Source organism: Anser anser (genome assembly GCF_964211835.1).
Source record: "Anser anser genome assembly, chromosome: 6".
Lineage (NCBI taxonomy): Eukaryota > Metazoa > Chordata > Aves > Anseriformes > Anatidae > Anser > Anser anser.
In genome coordinates this window covers 24,153,344-24,168,746 of record NC_139726.1, presented here as the reverse complement: position 1 = coordinate 24,168,746, position 15,403 = coordinate 24,153,344, and the positions used below count along the sequence as shown (strand labels likewise).

At 41.4% G+C, this 15,403-nt stretch overlaps 1 protein-coding gene and 1 long non-coding RNA gene across 10 annotated transcripts in view; one reads left to right on the top strand and one right to left on the bottom strand.

The window, feature by feature from the left end:
• OSBPL6 (oxysterol binding protein like 6) overlaps positions 1 to 2,572 on the bottom strand; it is a 99,101-nt gene extending 96,529 nt beyond the window's left edge. For 5 of the 9 annotated variants that reach the window (XM_083841012.1, XM_083841014.1, XM_083841018.1 and 2 more), the window contains exon 1: positions 2,435 to 2,571. The gene's annotated coding sequence lies outside the window, so the exon portion shown is untranslated. Of the gene's footprint in view, positions 1 to 456; positions 521 to 2,434 lie in introns of all 9 variants that reach the window. The other 4 variants (XM_083841019.1, XM_083841013.1, XM_083841016.1 and 1 more) reach the window with 4 other exon arrangements.
• Positions 2,573 to 2,599: 27 nt separating this feature from the next.
• On the top strand, positions 2,600 to 15,275 carry LOC310901468. The gene is made up of 3 exons (XR_014585831.1): positions 2,600 to 2,714; positions 3,698 to 3,834; positions 4,441 to 15,275. It is a non-coding gene; the product is annotated as an uncharacterized lncRNA (long non-coding RNA).
• The last annotated feature ends 128 nt before the right edge of the window (positions 15,276 to 15,403 follow it).

Below are 15,403 nucleotides of genomic sequence, written 5' to 3'. Positions count from 1 at the left end.
CGTCCTCCAGTGGGGCATGGCAGGGCTGACCTGGAAGGCTAATGCTGCTTAGGAAATACAGCTCTCCTGAGACAAAAACACACAATACCAGAAGCCTAAGCTCTCAGAAATCCAAAGAAATATGAAAAAAAAAATAAAAAAAAAACACCACAGAGATAACTCATGGTAGTATCTCATGTATTAGGCAGCACAACAGCTAAGCCATTCACATCTGTCACACTAAGAAATCCGGTGGCAGATCATACTTCAGAAGAAACATGAGGCACCACGGGATAGATACACATGCACATCCTATTCATACACGTGCCGAAGAACTGAAGGAAAACGAAGCAGTAATATGAATATCCCCTGCCTCCATCTCCAGCCTGGGCTGAAGGAAGAAGTCACATCTCCAGCAGCACACACAAGAGAGCAAGAGGCGGGGATGGCCCTGCCGAAGAAGCTGTGATGCTTTACCTTTCCACGGCCACGGTGCCTTTTCAGCAAGGCCCAAATGGGCTGCTCAGTTGCAGAGTAACACCTGCGAAAAATATCACATTTTTGATGGTTGTACAAACAACACATCCAAACATATAAACGTATATATAGTACAGCCTTTCAACACCAGCACTTGGAAAAAACAAACAAACAAAAAAAAAAAACACTCATTCGTACAGGTACACAAATCAATGTTTGCTTATCCCTGGGTGGAACTGAAGCAAACTAAAGATTAGAAAAATGGCAACAGAAACTTGGAGCATCACAGAGATGTATAAGTAAGCTATGAATGGGCTAAGAACTAAGAAGGGCGAGTGACAAGAAAGGCTGCTGACAATAGCCCTAATGCTACAGGGCTCACAAGCCCTGTGAAGCATCTGGGAGTATACAGTAAAACACTAAAAGGCAATGGAAGAAGCAAGCTTGAGGAACTCCAGTAAAACCAAAGGTACTTTTTGTAGTCCTTAGTAGCAAGGAAATCATTTTAGAGGGTCTTCAGTCACAAATCCTGTGGTATTTTGTTTTTCCAGGTATACATCATACCACTTACTTGTACAGAAAAAGTAATTCAAATATAAAACTCATTAGGATATTTTAAGTAATAAATGTTTAGGTTCTTCACATCTCTTAATTTATCTGGAATGGAGAGAAAAGAGATGGTAGCCTTCCTCTTGTGCAAACTTCTTAAACCAAATTAAAAGAAAACCCCATGCATTATATATACATAAAAGTAAATGTCCTATTAAACTTTTAAGATCTTGTCATCCATACAACCACATCTGCTTAACCTCTAGAGGTCAAGGTCACGTCATTCATACCAAGATAAAAAAGTCTAATTACAGTATCTCCAGCTACATGGACAAAGACCAGTTATTAGAAAAGAACTCTTATAAACCAAACACAATTATATTGTACAGAAACCATTAGATATTTGATGAGATTTTAATCTTTGAGCTGGTGTCATTCCACAAGTTAATCATCTGGAGAACAGAAAATCTGTTAGGAATGCAATTAAACGTACCAGTTCCATTAAAATTGAGCTGATACAGTTGATTGTACTCCCAAAATAGCTATTTCCTCACACCTTCACCAAAGAGTTTTCTTCATCTACTCTGTGAGTGTCTGCTGCCGACGCTGCCTGTCCCTACAGCCCTCCGCTAGGACCCGCGGACACTTTTGCTCCGTTGGGCTCCCCACGCAAGTTGCACTGCAGCTCGCGGTTCGACCTTGGACTCCCAGCTCGCCCCGAGAAGTGCAGCAAGGTCTTTTGTTTCATGTACTATTAGTCCATCGCATCTGCATTGCCGAAGCTTTGGGGAAGAGCATCAGCGATGTAGTCATGCAGCACGCTAAAGCGGTTACAAAATAAAATTAAACGATGGGCCAAAACGGTGGGCAAAGCCCACGTCAGATGCTCGCTTTAAGCATCAGCACTTCTGGGAAGAGGATGCTTTCCAAGCCAATGCTTTAATGAATTCATACGTAGTCCGAGTGCTCACACGGGTTTTGCAGCAGTGCCAGGACAGTGGGAACGCAGGCCATCCCCGCCGTTATTTTTGACAGAGAGGGAGAACGGACACACAAAGGTACCCTGCGCGAGCACCGGCTCCGCGCAGCACCCAGGCGGCGCACGGACTGTGCGGGGCCATGTCACACCGCTCGCCTTGGGGGGCCGGAGCTGGGGGGGTCTCCAAAGCGCGGCCCGGCTCGGGGGGAGCCGCGGGGCCGGGGGCTCCCGGCCGCCGGTTACGTAACGCCGGCTTCGCCCCGGCCCCGCCGCGGCGCTCGCTGCCGGATCAGGCCCCGGCTCCCGCACCGGGCCCCGCCGCCGCCGCCTCGCCCCGGCCATGCTCCCACCCTGACAGCGGCACCGCACCCCGCTCCCCTCCGCACCCCTCTCCGCTCCGCTCCGCACCCCGCCGGGCCCGGCGCCGCGCCCCCCGCCCGGCGCCCCCACCTCGTCGCCGGGATCCGCGGCGCATCCCCGCTGCGGCCCGGGCCGCCGCCGCCGCTCCCGCTCCCGCCCGCCGCAGCTCCCCGCCCGTCTGACGGAGGGAGGGAGGGAGGGAGGGAGGGGGCGGGCAGCCTCTCCGCCACGCCGCCGCCGCCGCAGCCCCGCCGCGCCGCCCCCCGCCCCGCCCGCACAAGGTGCCCTCGGCGCCGCATGGCACCCGGCGGCGACAGGCGGCGGTGACACGACAGGACAGGGCAGGACAGGACAGGACAGGACAGGACAGGTAGCCGCGGGGCTCGGCGGAGGGCAGGGGACCGGAGGGGACCGGAGGGGACGGGAGGGAAGGGCAGGCGGCGGGACCGGAGCCCGGAGCCGTGAGCGGGGCAGCGGCGTGGCTGCGCCCCGGTGAGGCCAGCGCCGTGCCCGGCCCCGCGCTCTTTGTCCCCTGATAACGGCAGGTGCTAGGTGCTGTCGCTAACCGCAGGAGAAGTTGCTTCCTTAGTTTAATTAGCTTGATTTTTCATTATTTTTATTTTTTTAGCCCCTGTAGATGCTCCGTTACAGCTCCCGTGACTGCCCAGACCCACCTCTGGAGGCAGGAGGCTGCGCTCCTCCCGCGGGGCCGCCCCCGGCCGTCACGGGTGGCCGGGAGCAGGCTGCAGGCTCCGGCGCTGCCCCGAGGCCTCCTACGGCTCCCGGGGCACCCCCGGGTCTGTGCTCCGCTTCCTGGGAGCGCGAGGGGACCTCTGTGCTGCTGCCTGAGGAAAGGGACCGAAAGGCCGGGAGGACAGGATGCCACTGAGGACAAACTTCAGGGCCACAAGGGGGGAAGAGTAGGGATGACAGTTCCATTAAGGTAGTGAGAGACTTACAGGATTGCAGCAATCTAATGACAGGGCCTAGACAACTCAGTAAGCTGAGATGAACAGGGTGTATGCCGCTGGGGTGTTTTCCCCCCTTTCTCAAACTGGAGGTTCCAGCTTTGGTACCATTGTTGTACAGCAGAAGATCATCTGGGGGACTGTGGTGGATGAAGAGCTCGGGCTGTTTTCATGTTGAAGCAGAGACCATCAGAGGAGGTTCTCTTGACACAGCCCCCTTAGACTACAACAAGCTTCTCAGAAAAGAAAATAAATTAAAAAAAAAATCCTTTATTCTCTCAGCTGATGCTGCAAGTCTCATTTTAAATGCAGTGGAAGTAAGTACGGGAATTCATTAAGTAACATGCTTTTTTGTGTGTGTTTTGTTGTTTTTTTTTTTTCCTAGATTCAGTTTCCAAGAGTGGAAAAACATTAAGCAGGATTTTGGGAGGCATAAAAGTAAGCTAAGTCAGGTGGGCACTCAACATTACTAGCCTGAAAAAGAGGACATGGACAGAAAGAAGCTTCAGAAAACTGTACTTGGTAATTAGCTGTCTTGTTTAAGAACAACACGTTCTTGAATATTCTCTGACCATCTCAATACCAAATTCTAAAGTTGCTGTCATACAGAAATATTTTTCTAACTTGCCAATACTTAAACTAAAGAGAAACTAACATGTAGAAAGGCAGATTAAAAATGTTGTTTAAATGATACATAATTCTGAATCTTACGTAATTATTTTAGGCACGTCTCCCAAAGGAAAGCTTTAAAACACAGTTTAATTTTCCATAAAAGATAAAACTTTCCCAGGTTAAATCAGAGAATTATTTCTATAATTCTTAGCAGGACACAAATGCCTTTCAACTACCCCATTCTTTAATGAGAGAAGTTTACTAAATATATTAAATGTTTTTCTACCATCCATATGATGAGGGTAAGTAGATCTATGGGCATTAAAAATATTTACTTGCAGAAACCCTAAAGAAATATTTATCTTCTCCTGTAGTAGAAGTATTGTTTTTCTTTGTTGCTGTTTATTGTTAGGATTTGTGCATGTGTTTGGAAAACCACTACCTGCAGGCAAGGCATAGATCCCAGACATGTTTTTATTAAAGATTTTTGCAAGCTACACCTTGCCTTTTTTGCAGATTAATTCGAATTATGCAAAACTGCAAAAGTACAGCAGCAGTAGCTAGTGAAGTGGAAATGCTTTGAAGAATGAGCACAAAGCAGAGCACCAAAGAGCACTGAGGAGTGGCAGGCAATAAATTAGGCAGAGCGAGAATTCAGGATGTGGTGGGACAATCACAGCAGTGCAGCAAACGATGCAAAAGGCAAGCACCAGAGTGATGGAAAGGATGTGTCCTAGAGTTATAGGAGTGCACAAAGCTGAAAAGTCATCTCCAAGGATCAGAAAGCACAGCTGACATCACGACTGACATCACATACCTCCATCCCGAGTAGAAAACCAGATCAACCTCCAGTTTCTTTCCCAGATACTGACTACCCAACACTACGTTACTGACTTTCTTCTTTGAGTTCTCCTTAGGACTGAATGGATTAGAGTACTTCTGGATTAAAAGCATTGTACTTGAATAGCCTAAAATTCCTTCTGCAAGGACCAAGAGTCTCTAAAGTTTCCTAATGACACAAAATTATTCATGGTAAACAGAACTGAAGCTGACTGTGAGCAGTTGTAGAAGGATCTCACAATAGCAAGTGATCAAGCAGTAAGATGGCAGATGAAATTCTACGACAGTAACTAATGTAAATAGCAATGAAAATAACCCTAACTAAACATACACAATAATGGACTCTAAATTAGCTTTTATCAGTGGTAGTCATTGTGAATAGTTTTCTGCAAACATTAGCCTGCTACTCAGCAGCAGTCAAGAAGGCAAACAATGTTAGAAATGACTCCAAAAGCATCTGAGAACAAAGCAGAAGAGCTTGTTACACTGCCATGTAAATCTCTTGTGTACTTGAGTATTGTTTACAGTTCTTGCTCCTTCATGGGAAAGGGGGGATCTAGAAAACATACAAGGCTAAATACTCAGTGTATGGAAATTTACAGAAATACATTTGTGTGATGAGATAATTTCTAACTGGGAAACGAAGGGAATAAGGATTGTCTTCAGATTCATGAAATCATGAGCGAGATGTAGGAGCCCAACAGGAAATAATCATTTGCTATTTTTCATTACACAATACCTAAGGGAGACACAGTAAATGATCAGGCAGCAGGTTTAAAACAATGACTGGGAAGAACCTTTCCATACAAAGCATTATTAAATTGGATGGCTTGCTGTGACATGACGGTATGGAGCTGAAGACACAGATGCTTTTAAGCAGGGATTTTATGACAGAATGAAGGATAGCTGTAGCTATTAAGCACAGTGGTTTCCTTTTCAGATCCTGCTTAAAAGTGGCTGCCTGTTGCCTGTTGAAAGTTGCCCAAGGAAGGACACTCTACCTGCCTTGTGTCAACACTCTCAGGCATCAGATGGTTTATTCTTTTCTTCCTGCTCGGTTAAGTGTGAGAAAGGAAGGACAAACAGAATCTCTAGGTATGAAAACGTACTTCTACTTTCCCCCATCCTCCCTGGGAGTAAAATCAGAATCTTAGTCCTTTATCTTCTTGTTTGTGTGTTTTTCTATTCCCCTGAAAAGAAGTTGGAAAAAAATGCTTTCCCCAGTTCTTATCAATTTGCTCTTTGGTGGTTAGAGCCATTCAGTAGTGACAATCCACATGCACTGGTCTATCCATATCAGCACTATTTTTCTCTCTCCTTTACACAAAATGGGGGTACTACAGAGCAAGAGAAATCATAAAGTGGAATAACATAAGACATGTAAAGAATGTATTAGAAATACTTTCCGCAGTTGTCGATCATCATAGGAGTAAGACCTAAAGCATTCTTCAGCATTCTGGAAAAGAAAGGGATAGTCATTTCTTCTCATTGAAGAAGCTGGAAAGTGAAGTAGAAACACCCAGAGATGCTTTAAAACTCAAATAGGTAAACATCCTACAAAGATAATCAGTTTCTAAGAATTGTATTAAGGATACCCCTATTAAATACAAGAAACTAGAAATCTGAAAAGCAAATCTAAAATGACATTTGGCAGAATTCCAAGAATCTTTGAAGACAAACATACGATAAATCATCTGGAGTGGTTAAATCTCATATAAACAAAATCTGTACGGTAGATAATCTGTATAGCTAGTTATCTGCACCCAGAGATAAGGAAGAGAGTTTGTTTCATACTTGATTTCAGCAATGGATAGTACTGCTTAATCTTCATAGGCTTAATCTTCAGCAGAACACATGATTTCTTTTACTGTTCAGACTACAAAACCAAAACAGTATAAAATCTTTAAGGAAAAAAACTAAGTAAAGACTTAGGTGAAAATTTCTTATGCTTCTTATATACACATAAGTAAATCAAGTCTTACATGGTAAAACTGAAAAGGTATTGACTGCAGAAGAAATCTGAGGAATATTTTTAAATTGATACAACTTATTAAAAGTGTTCTTACCATTTTGTAAAGCATGTGTATGCTTTTAGAAGTCTGTGGACTCTATTAAAAGCTTTAAAAAGTCATTTGTTCAAGATATACAGTGCATAGGGTTTGTTTGTTGATTTTATTTTTTTTTTTTTTATATACCATTGCCTTTGATTTTGTTTCACTGGTTAAATATAACCACTCCGCACCCGCTGTCCTTATATGTAACAGACACATTAGGAGGGGGATTTAGTGTGCCCAGGATAAGGACAATCAAAATTCTGATACTTAAAGTAACTTTCAGTTTTCCTACAATTTTGTTTGTGAAGTTGCTTACCATTTCACTTTCAGAAGATATTTCCAGTATATATTTGCATTTCCAAATCGAGTTTTTATGTCCCCATGACTAAATACGCTCTGTTAACATTGTCCTGGATTTCTTAAAATGACAGCTGAAAAGGTTATTCATTAGCACTTCCAGAAAAGAGAACTCCGTCAGAACAGTTGGAAGATTTCCCAGGATATCTGTATCTTCTTTGCTCTCATGTCAAGATTTGTAAACGCTTTCTCTAAATATAGAGTAGGGTCTGGTTGGCAATTAACTCTTTCAGTCTTAGCAAGGTCCTGCAGACGTTCTGTATTAACAAAAGGCTGCTCCTCTGCTATTGCATCTCTGGTCAAAGATCACTGGAGGTAATTTTAATAGAGCCCTCTTTCTCATTGTTCCAGATCTCCTCTTCAACAGTTAATTTTTATTTTTTCAAACTACAGTCCTTTCATCTGTTACCTATAGTTTCCAGTTAGGTGACCAGTTAGCCTATTCAGACTCAGTTCATTTTCTTATTTTTACATTCTTCAGGTCTCACCTTGTATTTGAATACTTTACACTGTGGGTGGTACTAACTCCCATATGTCAGCAGGTAAACCACGTTTATTTTTAGCCTTATGCTCCTTAGATCGGTTTTAAAGACTCACCAAAGAACTTGCTACAAGAAAAGAGCACAGTGAGTCGACAAAACAACGAGAGAGTTTGTCCCAGAGTTATCTCCTAGGAAGGCTATCATTTGCAGTGGTTTAGTGGCGTGGCATCACAGCTAAAAGAGCTGCTTCAAAGTTTTACCCTATCTGCTTTCAGTCTTCTGCAAAATATTTATGGGTTGTTGGATCATCCCCTCTTAGAACCTCAGGAGAGCTGAGAACCTAATCTAAGGCATCTTGAAATTGCCGCAAATAGCCTGTGCAAAAATAAATAAATCGGTGTTTCCTATCTTGTCTGGTGTGCCAAGGAAACAGACCCCAAGAAACGCTGAGGTCGTTATGCAAGATAGGAGCCAACAAATCATCTAAGAAGTGAAACTCGTAGATTTCTTCCTAAACCCAAGTCTGCAGACTTTAAAGAAAAAAAAAAAGTCATAGTAAGAGAATTGAGTAGCCAGATGCATGGTGCTAAAGTAGATGACAATAGCCTCACATCAATATCTATTACTTTATATCTACTACCTTATTGCAGACTAATTTACCCTAGAGTACAAAGCAAGCAACTTATAAAAAAAATATCATTAGCTCATTCACCATTTCAAATATATTCCCCTGTTAATGTTACTCTTAATTCCTTGCCTATGTTTAATAAGTTTTCATGAGAAATTTCTGCTGGCTGAATTTGACTTCGAGATCACGCTATGTTGATTTACTACTCCGTTAAGGTAATATGTCAATATGCTGCACCAGGTTTGCATGCCAAGATTGTCTTTCATCCTCTATTCAGCATTTAAGAGGTGTTAAAAGGAAATGCTGGGGCTATTATGTCAAAAATTGCCAAGAACCACACACATCAACAACAATCAGATAACAGACATCCTATTGACTTGGTAATCACTTGCAATCAAATCAGTGTGAGTACCTGCTGCATCATTCCTGACTAACTACTACATAGAAAGAGGTACCTCAGCTACCATGTGACCCACGATAGATTTTAGCTCAGGAACTTGCAACCTACATGGATCCATGAGAGAGGATTGCTTTAGGGTATATGTATTCTACCCAATTTTGACAGACAAATCTCAGGAAGATTCCAGCTATAAACATGCTTTGAATGAAACCATTGTTTAGTTTTGTTCCCTGACCTAAAAGCCTTGTTGTACAGCAAGAATAAAGCAGGACCCCTTCTGCAACCAGTGATAGGGCCCAATATGAGCTAATACTCAGATTGCCATGTAAAGCATTATTGTAATAAGTAAATTGCATTTCTTATAAGCTATATCTTCATTATGTGTCACATATTTCATTGATTTTCTGTTTAGAATTTATTAAATAAACTCTTCACAATTAGGATTTTTAAGCACAAATTTAATATCAAAATGTAATTATGTTTCTTGAAAATCAATTTGAATTGCCAAAGAGAAGGGCTAAATAGTACAACTTTAAAAGAGACAATATTTTAATTTTGTAACCATATTACTAGCTAGCATGAGATGGTCTAAACTCTCCCATTCCTTTAAAACTGTTTTTTCCCCTTGTCCACAAATTGTATTGTTCCCTTTTTTTTTTCTGACTTTTCTATTTTCATAGCAATCATTAGAAGTTTCCACATCTAGAAGCAGTATTTATCAGAATTTTACAGTACTACTGGTATCAGACTACGATCTGTGCTATGCCATTTTGTCTCTTAACACCCTCCATTATTAATTTATGGCATTTCAGGCTTGTTTGTTTGTTTTTAAGTCTTCACCATCAATGTAAAGCTCCCACTTTCATGTTAATGGAGACACAAATACAGGAAAGTTATCTGGTTTACAGTCATATGTATAAACTGTATAACTTTTTTTACCCTTCAGTTTAGCTGCTTCTATTCAAGAGTCAATCTGACAGTGCCATGCATGGGTGGTAAGGCTGTGGATTTGAGCTGTGAGATACAGGGATTGTACAGTACTGAAAAGTTATTTTAAAGCTGTGATTTATGGTGTTTATAAGGCCCCAAGGCCATGAAGGCCATCATCCCTACAAGCAGCTGCTTCTTACAGCTTCCTGCAAAGCATTTGTAACCAAGCAGAGCGCACAGCTGAGCACTGCTCTTACAGTCACCCAGCACAGAGCTGTTCATTTTCATCTTCCACAAATTCAGGTGGCAGAGCTGTCTGGAAACACCTTTAGTGTTTCATGTGCAGTACAGCATCAGTCTGGCCCCAGGAGGCCTGATCCTGCCTAACTCAAGCTGCGGTTGTTGTATTTGTTCCTGCCAAAAGCACAAGCTGTGGATGAGCTGCCTGATGCAAATTTGTGCTGCAAGCGTTTCAATGAACTTAAGGCAGCTACAGCCACAGGGCGGGCTGTGAATGCAAGAAGGAACAGAAGCACTACACAGGCAAAGAATGAGGTTACCCAACAAGATAAAAAAGCTCAAGAGAAAGCACACATTTTGGAATAACAGATAAGGCTTTAAAAGTAATCTTTGTGCGGTGGTATGTGCATATGAAAAATACATGGTGCATAACATGGTGAGTACAGCTCTCATGCTGTGTATTTTAAAGGATAAGACAGCAAAAATAAAGCTACTACAAATCAACTTATGAGCTTATGTGGTTCATTCACAAGAGACAGTCATCCAAAAGACTCCCAGTCCTTAAACCCAACACCTGGAAGCAAATGGCGTCCAGATCACCACAGTTCTATCTTGTCTGTCTCATGACAGAAATAGCTTATATTATCCTGCTTTTCCCAGTATCAGATTTGACTTTCCCCTGGAAACCCTCCATGCCTTACCTCTTCAACTATTTTCTATTTTGTTGCCTCAAAATCAAAAATCCATTTTTTAATTATCTTTTTTTTTCCTCCATATTTTGTCTCTTTCTTCTGGTTCTCTTCCTAGTTCCTGCTCATTCTCTCACTCAATCTTTTACTGAAAAATGACAAAAATGTTAAGTAATGGTAGAAAGAAGTGTTCTGTATGTGTTGTTTTCAGGTGTCTACTAGAAAGTTTTCATAATTGGCATTATTTTAAAACTATTTGACTAATTCTGCTCTTGCGAAACTATAAAAAGCCTCTAGAACAGCAAGTAGAAAAGTTACACAAGTGGGACTATGCAAGCAAAACTAGATTATTTCAAAAATAAGAGGCTGTGTAGAAACAAACGGTTTAAAAACAATTCAGGGAAAAGATAAAAGTTAAACTAGGATTCTGTCTTCTCTTAAGTACTTTAAAATACCAAAACAGGATTTTGAATTATGTTTGAAGATGAGAATCATCATCTATCAATCTGAAAATAAAACCTAACATTTTCTAATTCTATATTCAGATTGATTATCTTAGAAGCAAGTTAGGTATTTTAAAAAGTAGTATCAATTTTGAGTTACATCCTACACACATACATCCAGGAGACCAGTGACCTCTGCTGGTGTAGGGGGGATTACCTAGCAATGCTGTAGGCTCCATGATCACCCTTTGTGCCTTTGCTACAATGACATTCAATGAATTTTGACCCTCCTTCATTTATTTATAACGTCTCCAGTTTGTTCTGGAGAAAGTTTAGCAGTGCACCTGCAGTTCAAATATGGCATTCTATGAAGAACTCCAGCAGAATCTTTGTCAAATATGTTTAATAAATATAGAAAGTTTAGAAAAATGGTATGCTGAGAACATGAAATGCATTTCTGAACTGGACCTCTGCACATAATCACATGCTGTTTTCACCTTCAACTGCTTCCACTTCCATATGGTTATTCCTCCTGTCTCTTATGTATTGATATAAGAATCAGAAGAGTAGAGGTGCCTGGCATTGCAGACATTAGATATCTCTGTAGACTGAGCAGACATAAGATGAAATACCTTGGGTCAGAAAATGGACTATTAACAGGAAGAGAGAGGAAGCATGCAAGGGAAACTGAATTCCACTGTGCATTACAAGCCTGGGCTCTGCCCCCACTTCAGATACTCCAGTAGCAGCTTGTACCACCAAAGGAAAAGGTCTCAACTAGGAGCCACAAGACCCAGTGCGGGAAGCTAACTGCAATCAGACTTGCAGATCACATTCTGGATACACAGCCCTCTTGAGAATGGCCTCCTTTCACTTAACGATCAGAAATACTTTAATGTAGACATTCAGGCAACATAAGCAAATTAGTATCTTTCTACAGTTACACTAACAAAAGGCTGTTCTGCTGACCATGCGGATACGATTCACTAAATGGATAAAATAATTTCTATGGGACCTCATTTAGCATAATTTATGAAGTCTGTATTATCTCATTTTCAGAAGGTTCAAAAGCCCTGTTCAATGCCAACAGAAACTACAGCTGATGAACACAGCTGAAATCCAAATCACTTACAGATAAGCATACGAAATTCTACTTACAACCATTAAAGTGCTATTACTACAAAAGAGCACACACACACAGAGTAATCTGTGCAGTTCTTGCCAGTTCACTAGCCACCAACAAGAGCAATACGAATGAAGATTTTTTTTCTCCCCCAGTACAGGAACCTAATGCTCCCCCCCCCCCGGAGCAGACAGAGTTAGCACTTACTGATGAAAAGACAAGGAAAAGCAGTGTGACAGCTACTTACCTGTAGTGCTATAGTACAATTTAAGTGGTGTTATGAACACCACATCCAACCAGAATTGCTGTGTGAGTTTAAAGCAACAAAACATATTTACACAAACTAGCATTTAGCTGGGGAAGACCAGTACATCTAACTAACGCTCTGCTGAGTAACTGTTCAAGTCATTCAGTTGATTCTTCTTTCACATCTTGGATGGGCAAACTCAGACACCCGTCACTTCAGGTTTTTCAGAGCACTGACACTCCCAGGGAATGTTAACATCACCTAAACAAACGGGCAACTTCAGGGTCACATTAGAACTCCGGATCCTGACATAGGACAGAAAGGGCAATTAGAGGACACAAATTAAGTGGTTTTTTTTTTGTTTGTTTTGTTTTTCCCTCCCCAACTGACTGTGCAGAGACTCTCAGTATTTCACCTGGCACCTACATCACACACCCACCATTATCCTATACGTTAGAGCACCATCTCGAGCAAAGACAATTCTGCTCCAAACTGTCTGCTTTGAGCAAACACTTCTGCATTTTATATCCAGGCCTTCTATTCAGGTAACAGAAAATAAGTACAAACACAAGTCCCGTGAACCTAAAGGAAAAGTTTAGTTTAAGTGCCTGTGTAACATGATGCATATAGTTGCCTCAGATTTGTCAAAAAAGAAAAACCATCAGATCTCCTACACATACACTGCAAAGATGTTTGCACTGGCACAGCACACCACCACTTGTAGGCTGTGTTTTAGCTTACTCCTGACACACAGATACACTGCATCACACACACTCTGCATAATGCCAGACCTGCTATACAAGCAGGGTGACTGTCACGTTTGCACAGCAGAACCAAAGCTTTCTAAAAACACTGGACTCACTGCACACATGCATGCATACACACACAATATAGTTAAGTGTGCAAAGATGCTGCTTGATGATTCTGGAATTTTGGATCTATGGCACACTCGTCAGAATTATTTCCCCTGATCAAACACAAGAAAGCCCCAGGTTTACCTAAAATTTACAGGGAAAAAGAGAGACAGCGATGGACAGACAGGATTTTTCCAGAGGAGCTTCAGAGAAACGACAACACTCCTCACAAACAACCTCAGGGTTACAGTCAAAGGTAAGATCCAATTCTCCAGGCTTAACCATAAAGCACTTTGGTTCACTATATAATTTCTAAAATCTGCAACAAGTTAAGCAGGAATTTTACAGTCTCCTTTAACCATGCAACCTCAATTCATTTTCAGTCTTTGTGCTGAACGAAACAATTGCTCTTGGGGAAAAAAGCTGTTGGTGAGTCATCAAAGACTGCATCATAACACACATTAGGGGAATGGAGAGGAGCAAGAGAGGTTTCTTAGGCAACCTTCATTCCGAAAGTTCCTAATGCTTGCGCATTTGAATTTAATACTCTTTTAGCTTAAGAAATAGCGCTGTTCTGCATTAAGTACAGCTTCTGTCACTTCAAATCTAAACTTCTGAACCATTGCAACAGCAGCTCATTCTCAGCTACCTTCTCTAATGCAAAAATACTCTTACCAAAACCTCTTTATTAAAAAGCTTAATGTGCCTGGATCTTGCACCAGAGAACAATTCACTAAATACTTTAAAATAATCACAGCACTAGAAGAGTTTTGCACTCTGCCTGTAAATATTATTCTAATTGTATTAATTCAATAGTAGATGCGCTCACATTACATTGCTAAAAGGCTAGCCTAGTTTTTTTTTTTATCATAGCACTATTTTGAGATAGCTGACTGTAAAGCACTGAATGGTAAAGGTGTAAGTTTTGAGTAAGCACGTTTTCCAGTTAAAAAGATTGTATCAAGCTCTGCTCTTCTGCTTGCTCCTCTTCCCTTCCTTTCCCTCCCTGCCCCCCCCAGCCAAGTTACTTTGATAGGTACATGCCTTTTGATGCTGTAAAACACTACAGAAAAAAATTTTAAGGGTTTTACCCTCAGCTCTTAGCTACTTACAATTGGAAAATACCAAAACCTTCTTATTTCCTCCTTCTCCTTGAAGAGCAAACAAAACAAGAAAAGGAGGTCATCTTTTGTACTTAAACACATAGCTTAAATTAAGAGATGAGAAAAATCACTAATTAAAAGGCATCGTGCTCCTGCATGTCAGTTGACCATCAGGACTTGGAAAGTCAGGAGCTTGGAACACTAGAAATAGGGCTGCAAAGATTCCCCCAATAAGAAATAGTTGTCTTGAAAAGAATAAGGGGGCCTAAGAAGATGAAGAAGGCAAAGAGTGTAAAGGAGGAGTATGATCCTGTAGCACGGAGAGCTGCATAGAAACAAATGCCAAAGCCTTCCCAGGAATATTAGATAGTAGGACTGTATTCTCACCCATTTTCCTATGGACTGGGGAATTTTTGGAAGGAAATATTTCCAAAGGTGCTCGAAAAGAGAGCAAGTTGTGGCTGCTCACTTGTCTCCCCCCATTTGATGATTAAGGGAACACAAATGGAAAAACTGGAAACCAGGTACATGTTTCCAGGAGAGCATGCTTGTACACCAGTGTGCATACAACTAGAATTTATCAATTTTATCTGTAAGAGTTACTTTAATAATGAGCATATATTCAATTCAACAAATAGTACTCAGGGTACACAGAAGAGTATTTGGTGTTTGAAAGTTATCTGTGCAAATACTTATCCAAATTAAGTTTGTTTACTCTTCGTCAATGCTCAAATCCTCTTTGTCCTGTCAAAACACCAAATTGTTTGATTATCTGATTCTTAAACAATGTATTCATTGAAAGATTCTTAAAAAAAAAAATAGCACTCAAGCACTCAAAAATGAAAGATGGAAAAAAAAGTCCCCAGACTCCATGATTTTGCCATAGCTGTAATGAAAGGGACTCAAGATAGTAAAGGATAACATAAGCAGCTCTGATAGCCTGTCCCACAGTCAAATGTCCTTTGCACTGAACAGCACATAAAGCTTAATGAATACTTTTGGCCCAAATGAGTGAAATATTTAAGAGCATACTTGAATCATTTTTATGAGTACAGCCATTCTCTTGAATTTGACTTAATACCGACAGAC